General features: G+C 36.7%; 1 long non-coding RNA gene across 1 annotated transcript; it reads left to right on the top strand.

Moving 5' to 3' along the window:
- Window positions 1-6: 6 nt before the first annotated feature.
- On the top strand, window positions 7-9,085 carry LOC128250922 (uncharacterized). The gene is made up of 2 exons (XR_008266859.1): window positions 7-6,017; window positions 8,002-9,085. It is a non-coding gene; the product is annotated as an uncharacterized LOC128250922 (long non-coding RNA).
- The last annotated feature ends 2,580 nt before the right edge of the window (window positions 9,086-11,665 follow it).

Below are 11,665 nucleotides of genomic sequence, written 5' to 3'. Positions count from 1 at the left end.
CCCCAAAATGCTGTGACGCCTTCTCATGAATAAAATGGATATAGAAAAAGGAAAAAAAAAAATCAACACACAACATGCCTCATGTTTTTAATTAAACAACCAATATTTCTGCTTTTTCTGAGATTAAAATAAGAATATGCCGCTTGCTTTTTAATATATTAAGTAGGTTTGCAGAATCAAAGTAATGAGCTCCATATATATTATGTCCTATATAATAAATCAAATCACATCCTAGAAGTGAATGGAAACTATAATTGTCTAATTGCATCTACTTGACTTCGCCCTTCAAATCCACTTAAAAAGCTTTACCGGTTTCTTTTCCGACTGGTTAGCGATTATAACAGAATTAGTCTTTTATACTAAGAGACATCATTAACAAACACAAAAAGGTAACAAGGAAGAAGAAAATCCCACCATATTTCCCCCTTTTTATTCCTTAAAAAAGAACACTACTGCTGCTGAAGGCATCTGTGAAAAATGGCTAAGTTAATAATATCAAATACATTCAAAAGAAGAAAACCTAAGATTTCGGTCATGAAAGCACACAGTTACTTCTGTTTTTTTTTTCCTTGTTCTTGTTCTGAAATTTCTGTATAACCAATCATTCGCCTTTAATGGTCGAAATGCTTTAAAATTTTCTTTCTACAACAAATGTATTATTGACTTCTTCAAGTAATTATTTTGACCTTTTTTTTTTCTTCTCCCCCTTTCCATTTCATTACTTTGCAATATTTTATATTTTCCCTTATTTAGTTTGTAATTATTTTTTAATCAACCTAAACAAAAAAAGAATTACCTCAATCTTGAAACCAAAGACTATTTTTCACAAACACTTCTGTCAATTGCTCTTTAAAGTTCCCTTTCTCTCTCTCTCCCTCTCCATTATATATGAATAGGCGTTCATGGAGAATAGAGTCGGAAATTAAAATACAGGAGTTTTCTTAGGACGAGTTGTTTTTATTTTTTATACGTATTCATGATTCTGCAAGTTGAAAAGAAAGGAAAACTTGGATAGTTAGAAATGCTTAGTACTTTCCTCGCTTTTTTAAAAAATTTTCTTTTCGATTTTGACTTCACGAAAAGAATATCTTCAGATCTTTATTCCTCACAAAGTTAAACGTTTTTGGAGAATCCTCATCTCTAAATTGCTAAAAACACTCTGAAAATAAGTCGAAGCGGATTAATTGCGGGAAGTGGTCAAGTTAATAATTTTTTTTCCTTATTGAATAGTAAATCTACGATGTATGAAAAGAAAGAAAAAACTCGTCCTAGATTTAGTGTTTTAGGCTCATTAATTTCCGACTCTAATTCTACAGGAATGCCTAACATGATGGGCCATATCCAACAACCAAGTCTCGTCCGTTAAGTTGTTCCACACACACATACACGCACATATAAAATATCTTACATAGTCGAGTAATTGTCAGCTGCTATCTATCGGTTAAAAAGAAAATAAATGTTTTGAATTTAAAAAAAAAAACATACTTGTTTTCTTATTTATTACCATTATTTCAAATACTTCAAAAATTGCTGGTCTTGTTGCCCAAAATTAGAAATTACTGTTATTTCATTAATGGATTGGTAAAATGGTTAGAACGTCGGAGATAATACTTAACGGTATTTCGACCGGCTCTCTTACGATTCCGGGTTCTAACCCTGCCGGTGTCAGCTTTGATTTTGTTTTAAGTTCTATAAAACTAAAGTGCCAGTCACGCATTGTGATCGATAATATAATCGATTACCCTCCTCCAAATTTCTGGTCTTGTTCTTTTAAAGCTGGTGAATTGTGCAATCGTTGATCGTCGGCAAAGGTACCTTGCGGTATTTGCATCGAATCAACGATCACGTTTTTTTTTTTTTTTTTTTTTTTTTTTTGTGGTCGAAGTAAAACGTCGTCCAGCTTAACGCCTTAAATTCTGTTTCAAGCATTTTGTGGGGTAATCTCATGTGATAGAATGGACTGGCTTTCAGAATAGCTATCTTTATCTAATAAAAAAAAGGAAAAGAGCAACGAATTGGATGATTCTTTTGCTTCTATAGAAGAATTTTCTCTTTCTTTTTTTGGCTTCCGCTCCTTTTCGATTCCGTGCTCTTTTCCTATCACAACAGTCTCACAAGATGGATGAAATAGTTAGAGAGAAAGAATTCACACATTTCAGCTACACTAAGATCGTAACTTCATGGTAAACAGGAAACAGTTCATCAGGATAAAAGTACAAAATGCTTGTAATTAATATTTGTAATTAATTTTGAAAAGCCTCTGTCGGTGTATGTGTGTGTAATATATATATATATCTTCGTACACGCACGCATCAGGGCAAATTACTTGTAGTCGCATCTATCAGTTTAATGTCAGTCTCCCAGCATCACCAATGAATCCACCACAACTAGCTTACACCCACGAGGCTTCGCCACTTATTTCGTCAGTGTTTTATTTTAAATGAGATTTCAAACTTTAAGGGCAAAACCTATTTAGTAACAATGTGAGCGGCTTCCATTGTGTGTGTGTGTAATATTTAAACCCATGTATATTGGAATATAGTCTTTGTACAGTAACTAAAGAAAGGCAACAACTCAAGTTCCATGTCTGGACAAACTACATTCATGAGACACGTGACTTTTTATCGCAACGTTTGCATTCTACTGGCGTGTACAAATGGCTGCCAATATTTGAATGTGTAAATGTATATACATGTTTTTGAATTTATGTATATGCATTTAGATATATATAATGGTTATATATATGTCCACTTTCCATGCTGGCAAGAGTTAAGCGATTCTGAGAAGGTGGATTGCATCGTGCTTCGTTCGATGTGTCAATCAGTCTTTTCATGGTTTCTATTCCGTTCTTAATGTAGAATATAATGCCTAGCTTCAAATAAGTGTATATAAGCATATATAGATGTGTTTATGCGTGTCTACATATTGTGAACATATGTAAAATACACAATACGTATTAAAACATGGCATCTTGTACAACCTTTCATAGAATTAAATCGCTAAAATGGTTGGTTTCAGATAATTTACCGTAATGAAATGGGCTTTCATGTTTTTAAATTAAGGAAAGGTGAAGATCACATCAGCATGGTGCTTCCATACTATCACCGCAACCAACCATTGCTTGTTTAACCTCTGGTCAAGTTCCGTAGCCGACCTAGGGCTAAACATCATGATCATGAGACATTCCAGTGACCTTCCCTTTCTATCCTTCCTCACTGTCAAACAATATATTTGCTACTGTAACTACATGACGTAATTTTTCCCGTTATTCCTGGACTGCAGAATGTCATATGAGGTACGATACGGACTGTTGTTTCTAGCGGGTTTACTGACACATAGAAAGCATCTTCATTGGTTCTTGCGCGCCAACCGTCATTGTCTGGCGAGAGACGAAGCGAAGCTGCCGCAGCTTCTCCATCTTCTGATAAATGGAATAGGAATCGTTATTAAAAAGTAACTTCTAGTAGCATTGTAATATGGCTATACACATACATATTTAACAACTAGGAATTTATTCAATTAACCGTGATTAATCATTCCAGTATCTTACGATCGTGTCCTGAGACTAGGGTGTGGTCTAAAGATTATTTTGGCGCCTATTTCTAGCTGGTCGTCGTGTGACCACGTAGTTTCCGATTTCTTTTTTTTTTTTTTTCATGGTTTGATGATAATGGATGTTCTTCCATCATATATGCGGAAAAGGGGACAGATTATATAAGACCTAACAATTTGGTGTCCTTTCTTGGCTTTTGTTACTTGGTAACTTAGTGAAATGTAGATTTCAAAAAAGTTTAAGTGGTTTAAAGAACACAGTTGGAACGGGGCCTGATAGATTGATCCGAAACTTATCCAAAATGTTGTCTTAATGTTATAAACACGATCGGAATCTACACTCTCGAATAGTCTTCTCTGCAAAATTTCATTTAAAAAAAATCTGCACTATAAGGAAAATTCAGGGGAAATCCATGGGGCACCAAAGCGTAGTTATGCCATATGAAGTGACAGGGTAGCCACGTTTGGAACATCTTCGCATATGTCTGCTGCTCAAGTTAATTAGCAATCAAATATCATCCCGATCTATCATTAAATAATGTCCTTGGTTTCTAAAATAAAGAGAGGCAGTGTAGTCACGACTCGAAACCTTTTGGTCATAGGTCAAACTATATATAGCGTTTTGAAAATTATGTAGAAAGATATTTTATCGCTAGAATATCTGCATTATATGCCAAAAAAAATTTTTTGAAACCGTTTCCATGTCCTAATGACTTGAATTCTAATGAAATTAACTCTTCAGTTCTAATTAGATTTTATTTTTTTCGTATTGTTTCTTTATCAGTTTTTTTTTTCTTCAATACATTTTCATCATTTTGTTTAATAGACAGAAATATTCAGTTATTTCATGATATTATGTACTTCAAATTACACTGCTGTGTGTTTAAGAAGGAAATCGGTAATCCCCCCCCCCCTCCTCTCCCACTTAAAGTTCTAGAATCTACTGAACATGACGCCATGTTGCTTACTTTACAATATTACCATTTAGTCACCAACATCTTTCTTCATACAAACCTACTACAGACATTACCGCTGCTCAGCAGTCATTTTGTTCGGTTTATATAGTTTTTAATCGTCGATATCGTATTGTTTAGCCCCGAATCTGAATAAAATCTGTACAACAGACCTAAGCTAAGCTCCAAGGCATTTTTACCAGTCCTACCTACTATCCGTTTATTTAGACACGACGTGTAATCTCAGACTGCCATTATTATTATTAATCCAAGTGTTTCCTACCTACTAATAATATATACATCAAATCTGCTGCTCGGTCATTATTTCATGAGACTTGTTTTAAATCGATATCGTTGTTGTTTAGCCCCAACCACATCCAATAAGCCATTCCTTATTTCAAAGACAGTAGAAGAGATTTGGCTGCTGTGTTTAGTATTCCCAGCAACCGTTCTGTGGCTCACTCGCGCGTTTGCTCGTATTCTCGGCTCTGAATAAAGCAGCGTTTTAATGATCAACTGGCGTTCCAGTAGTGACCATCACGTTTTAGGTGGAAGGTTACAAGTATAATGACTAAGTCATTGTTGCATATAGTTTCCACCCGTGTCCATCCCGTCTATTCGGTTTAAATCTAAAACTGCTGTTGTGTCGTTCTTTCTACGTATCTTTTCAAACGATTGATGGAGATGAGGAAGTACCGGGGTCGATTATAAATTGCTCTTTGAATCCTAGGAGGCCGCATTCCGGCAGAAGAATAAATATATAAAATGTGTATAAGCGTTATTTAAAACCTACCCTCTATCTAGTGCAATTCATCCCCGTTTTTATTCAGGGTGTGCAATCTGAATGATGCGGCCTCTTTCTACAACGGCGGTCAGCAACCTGGGTATTATAGAAGCTTCTTCCCCCGCATTTCATTCATTAGATCGTTTGTCATTGCGGCTTTTTAAGTTTTTGCTGTGTAAAGGTCAAATTTTGAATGAAAACCTACATATCTTTTTTAATTCGTTAATAATTTAGCAGCTATCATTTTGATGGTTTCTCAAGCCCCCATCCTCCCTCTAACTGCCCGGGGGTAGCTTTCTTTTATTATTTAATATTAAGTTTCTAATTTAGGCACAAAGCCAGCAATTTTAAGAGGAAACGGTGGGGGTCAGTCTACACCAACGACCCCCGGAATGATAAAAACGAAGTTTTATTCCGGCAAGATTTGAATTCGGAAGCGTAAAAGTGCCGGAGAATTTTAAGTTTTTAATATTTTGATTTAAAAAAAAAATGTTCGCCCACAGATTTGTTTTTCGGGATTTTCTTTTAAAATTTATTTATTATAATTGTTAAAAATACCAATTGTATGACAGCTTTGATCGTTCCATCCTTGGCCATCTCGTCTACACAGACCAGTTCGTCAAAGCTGGAATCCTTTTCTATATTCATTGTCTCTTTCTCTCTTTTTTTAAAGACAGGAGGATGAATTGGTTTTGCTGTTATTTCTAGCGCATCAAACGATTGACCACGTAAGCGTTTTTCTCCGTCAAAATGTCAGTTGGTATATAATGTCACCATTCAAATAATACGCCTGTTGTAGCCCTCTCGCCGTAACGTCCTATTTTGGGGGACTATATATTTCGACAGTTACAACTATCTCTAATTCACTCACTCACACGCTAGACTCGCCATTCTTCTCTCTCGAATTTTCCTTAGTCTTGACACACGCAACATGGCTTCTGTCTCTTGTCTCTCTTTCCTCCCCCTCATAGTTTTTTCTTTCTTTAAAAGACGGTTATTTTCTGAGGATTTGATTGAAACTTTTTATCTGTAACATATATATGTATTTTCTACCTGCTGTCACCGAAAATACATATATTGATGGGAAGAATCTCTGGTCTGTACGAGGGAGTTGTCGCACCCTCGCTCTACATCCTCTGCGGACTAGAGATGATACTCGTTCCATATTATTACTCTTGTAGTTACAGTCCCCCCCTCCATCCATCCATGATCAACTTATTATCGATCAACCGGTTTATATATATATATATATCACCATCATTTTAAAACAAGCGCATAACTAGTTTGGTTGCGTCCACCTTCGATTTCACCTTTTCAAAGAATGCATGGTTTTTTTTTTGTTTCGGTGGTTGGGGTTTAATGAAATTTTGCAGAAATTCCGATTATGTTGAACAAATTTTTTATTAGGCCGTTCTTCCTCTCTGCTGCTCCAAGCTTCATTACCACCAATTTTCATAAATTTACACAAACATTCTCCCCTTGTTTTGTTCACATTTATTTATTATGAAACGTAAGAATTATCTTATCTCCACCAGAAAGCATATTTCTGCGAAATACTTGAAGTGTATGCATCTAATGAATTATGGATGAAACAGTCAGAATGGAAGACCTCAGTGTAATATATATATATATATATATATATATATAAACATAATTGCAGCGTGGAAGTTGCAATTGTTTTTGTTTCAGCACACAATCTCAGATCAGGTCACTTGCTATGCAAGTACATCTCCGTAATATATATATGCAGTATGCCAAAAACGCCTGGGTGTGGAGTCGCCAGCATGCCGAACTATTTACTTTTAGAGGTTACCCACATAAATACATATGTTGAATACATAACAAGCTAAATGTTTTTTGAAACGACAGGGTGTGATTTGAGGAAAATTCGGCTACTTTCTCTAGGATAGCAACCTTACAGATTTAAAGGCTACCCAAGGTTTTGGAAAACAGGAGAGGGTGGTTGCTTGCGTATTTGAGTCCTCCATTATAATGGACAATATACTTTTCTCTCTGATTCAGCAGGTTCCAACCGCGACCTACCAACCTGTGTTTTAGAATCGTTTTAGAAAATGGAGAAGGCAAAAAATGCACGAGATTTTGATACAAACATTATCGTTTTTAAATTTACACTGTCGAAAACGTCTCTCAGCAAAATTTGATTTATGAAAATTAAAAAGTCTTGTGAAGTCTAGAATGATCTGGAAAGTTCCTTGGCATTTTCCCTCTCCTTCATTTCTAACAACATATTTGTAATCTACAACCCTCAGATGACTTGTCCCTGTAAAAATTCATTTAAAAATCTTTTTCAGAAAGTTACGAAACTGATTTGGTGCGTCAATTTCTCCAGATAGGACTTTTCTAGACTTTTTCTAATGGAAAACTTGAAAAGCACGAAGTTTTAAGTGTTTCTGAATGCATTCAGTGCTCGGTGTCATAAAGAAGAGTTATTGAAAAGACCAGGGAAGACTGGATTACCCATCTTTGGTTTACTGTGTCTAGTATCTTGCTTTAAGTCTCAAATGAATTCCATACAACTTGTGGTTAATGATATCCGAGTTGTGTGGTTTAACTCTTAGCAATTGTTGCATCTGTTTTGTGAAATACGATTTAAAAACTGAACAAACCCAAACAAATATTCCAGTTGTGTTTTTTTTCTTTCTTTCTTCAATGTATTTAAGACTAAATCATTCAATATCTTTTTCTTTTCAGACAGTAGGATGTGATTTGAGGGAGATTTGACTGCTGTTTCTCGGAGTTTGAAAGACTAGAATGTTGGTGAAGCAAATTTAGTGTTTAGAGGACCAAGTCATCGTCACAGTTTAAACGTCCATTTATCCCTGGTTGCATAAGTCAGATGATGGTTGTTACCAGTTGGGGAAATTTCTCTACAGCCAGATGTCCTTCCTGTTGCCATGTTTTTACTATAACCTCACTTGTAAGACAGTTGATGCTCATTCACAAATATTAATGTATCACAACAAGGCTACACACGCATACATTGTCTAGCAAATCCAATCAAATGATCTGATTGGCTCACGGCTACAATGTCCTGGGTGTCATTCTGTGTGGACTATATCTAAAACTTAGAGGGATGGAAAACCTGCTTCTTAAACCTAATACTTATTCTATCAGTCTCTTTTGCAAAACTGCTAAGTTGCAGGGATGTAAACACACCAACACTGGTTGTCAAATGGGGGGGTGGGGCAAAGCCATACATAGATATATACACAACAGGCTTCTTTCAGATTCTGTGTACCAAAACCACTCACAAGTCAGCCAGTACTGGCATCAACCATGCTTGAATGGTGTTTTTTATGTGCCACTGGCGTGAGAACGAGTCAGGTGGCACTGGCAATGACCATGCTCAAATGATGCTTTTTATGTGCCATCAGCACAGGACTAGTCAGCCAGCACTGGCATCAACCATGTTCAAATGGTGCTTTGTACATGCCACCAGCATGGACAAAATCCAACGCACATAGACAAGGTATGTGTGTTGTTAGTTCGTGAGTTGGCTGTCTTTTTCGGCGTAAGAGACTATATTCTGTATGCACCTGGTGTAGAAAAAATAAAGCAATCCAAAAGTAAGTCAGAGTGAAACTAGACAACTCACATAGGTCCTTTCTCAGAGCAACAGACATCGATGTTTCGTCATTTATGTGTGTGTGTGTGTGTGTGGAGTCCTCAGCCACTTGTGTGTTAACTTCATGAGCAGGCTGGGAAGGTCAGATCAACTGGAACACTTGTCTTTGTAACTGACGCTGTGTCAATAAATATGTATACACCCGTCTAATGTGTGATCATTGTTTAATGTTTGCCTTCCAGCTGGTCTGGGTTGGACGGTTTGATGGGAGCTGACCAGGCAGAAGACTACTTCAGACTTTGCTGTGTCTTGTTTTGGTACGGTTTTTACTGCTGGATACCCTTCCTTACACCAACCACCCAGTGTGTGTGTGTGTGTGTGTGTATATATATATATATATAGTGGCTGTGTGGTAAGTGGTTTGCTTACCGACCACATGGCTCTGGGTTCAGTCCCACTGCATGACACCTTGGGTAAGTATCTTCTACTATGGCCCCGGACCAACCAAAGCCTTGTGAGTGGATTTGGTAGACGGAAACTGAAAGAGGCTTGTCATATATAAATATATATATATATATATATATATATATATATGTATTTATATATTTGTGTCTGTATTTGTCCCCCACCACCATTGCTTGACAACAAATGTAATTTAGCGATTCAGAAAAAAGAGACTTATCGAATAAGTACTAGGCTTACAAAGAATAAGTCCTGGGATCAATTTGCTCGACTTTGCACTCCATGTTAAAATTGACACTGAACTAAGAGCTGTAAACAAAATTATGCGCAATTTGCTTCTGCAGTCAGCTAAAACTAATGGCTATCAAATGGAAAAATTCATAACATTGACAAAAGTCATTCAAAAACATTGTAACTCTATTTGTGAAAAACAAGACTTCTTTCAGCTTCTATCTTATCAAATACACTCACAAGGCTTCGGTTAGCCTGCAGCTATAGTAGAAAACACTTGCCCAAAGTGCCATATAGTGGGACTGAACCCACAACCATGTTGGGAAGCAGGCTTTTTACCACACACCCACGCCTATTACAAACAAAAAATTTTGGACCTGTTTGATCTGCAGGAAGTGGCATAGGCCCTCTGAAACCAATACACTTTGTACCATTAATCTGTTTATACTGTTGCAAGTCAGCTGGCATCGACCACATTCATATGGTGCTTTTTACGTGCCACCGGTACAGGGAGCCAGTCAGACAACGACTCATGCATGCATGGTGTGTGTGTGTTTAATTTACCCTTTACTTGACATCTCATGATGGCTAGCATCACTTTCATAGAAGCAATGTTGTCTGTCTGTAGTTTTCTGTAAAAAATAACTTAGAAATGAGTGTTGGTGACTGGAAGGGCATCGATCCATAGAAAGTCTGCCATTCACAAATTCTGACCCATGCAAGCATAGATAAGTTGATGTTAAATGACATGATATAAATTTCTTTTACTAAATTCTTTTTTTTTTTCCTAATATAGGCGTAGGAGTGGCTGTGTGGTAAGTAGCCTGCTTACCAACCACATGGTTCCGGGTTCAGTCCCACTGCGTGGCACCTTGGGCAAGTGTCTTCTACTACAGCCTCGGGCCGACCAAAGCCTTGTGAGTGGATTTGGTAGACGGAAACTGAAAGAAGCTCGTCGTATATATGTATATGTTTGTGTGTCTGTGTTTGTCCCCCCAACATCGCTTGACAACCGATGCTGGTGTGTTTACGTCCCCGTAACTTAGCGGTTCGGCTAAAGAGACCGATAGAATAAGTACTAGGCTTACAAAGAATAAGTCCTGGGGTCGATTAGCTCGACTAAAAGGCGGTGCTCCAGCATGGCCACAGTCAAATGACTGAAACAAGTAAAAGAGTAATAGTTTCAGCTGAGAGCTGCGGCCATGCAGATGCACCGCCGTTATGTTTAAAATTAATTGAAAGAAACGCAGCATTTCAAGAGAAATATGGGAACAAAAGAGTTGATTTTGAGTAATTTTATAAATTCTGTAAATTTACAATATGGGAACAAACTTTAAAACTCTGCAGATACAATGATGACAAAATAACAATCTTGTAATAATAATGAAACAAGTGTGTCTGTCGGTCACGCTGTGGGGAAAGAAGAGTAAAACAACCAATGAAGTGGCAGTCACAGAGGCTAAAGGAGGCAGACAACGTTTAACAGCTCTGGGGAAAGAAGAGTAAAACAACAAAGGAATTGGCTGTGAGTGACAGTCAGAGGCAAGCAATCTGTGGTGAGCTCTGGAGTCAACAGAATTTCAATGAGAATGAATTTAGATTTCTATTGTAAATTATATTTGTCAATTTCACACAATAAAATGATTTCCAAAAATGTAAACAAATGTGTGCGCGCACATGTATATGTTTGCCCAGGCATAGGTGTACATAAATATGAATGTGTGAGTATATATAGATATATATGCGTATATACACACACACACACACACACATATATACATAATCATATATATACATACACATATATATACACACACACACATATACATATATACACACACACACACATATATATATATACATACACATAAATATATACACACACATATACACCCAGATCCAGGCTAATAACTTAGGAGTGAAAATTAGGACTTCTCAGTTTTCTTGCTTGTGCTACAGCTAGGACACCAGTGGTGACACTCCTGTTGAGACTCACTGTTCTACACAATACAATTTCCATAATGGCATTCAGAAATTTCACCTAAGTGGTGGAGTTCAAGATAAATAATTGAAAAAAGAAAAAAAAAAAACAAGTAA

This window comes from Octopus bimaculoides, chromosome 26 (genome assembly GCF_001194135.2).
Source record: "Octopus bimaculoides isolate UCB-OBI-ISO-001 chromosome 26, ASM119413v2, whole genome shotgun sequence".
Classification (NCBI taxonomy): Eukaryota; Metazoa; Mollusca; class Cephalopoda; order Octopoda; family Octopodidae; genus Octopus; species Octopus bimaculoides.
The sequence above is the reverse complement of the archived record's forward strand: the minus strand, read 5'-3'. Positions and strand labels throughout refer to the sequence as shown.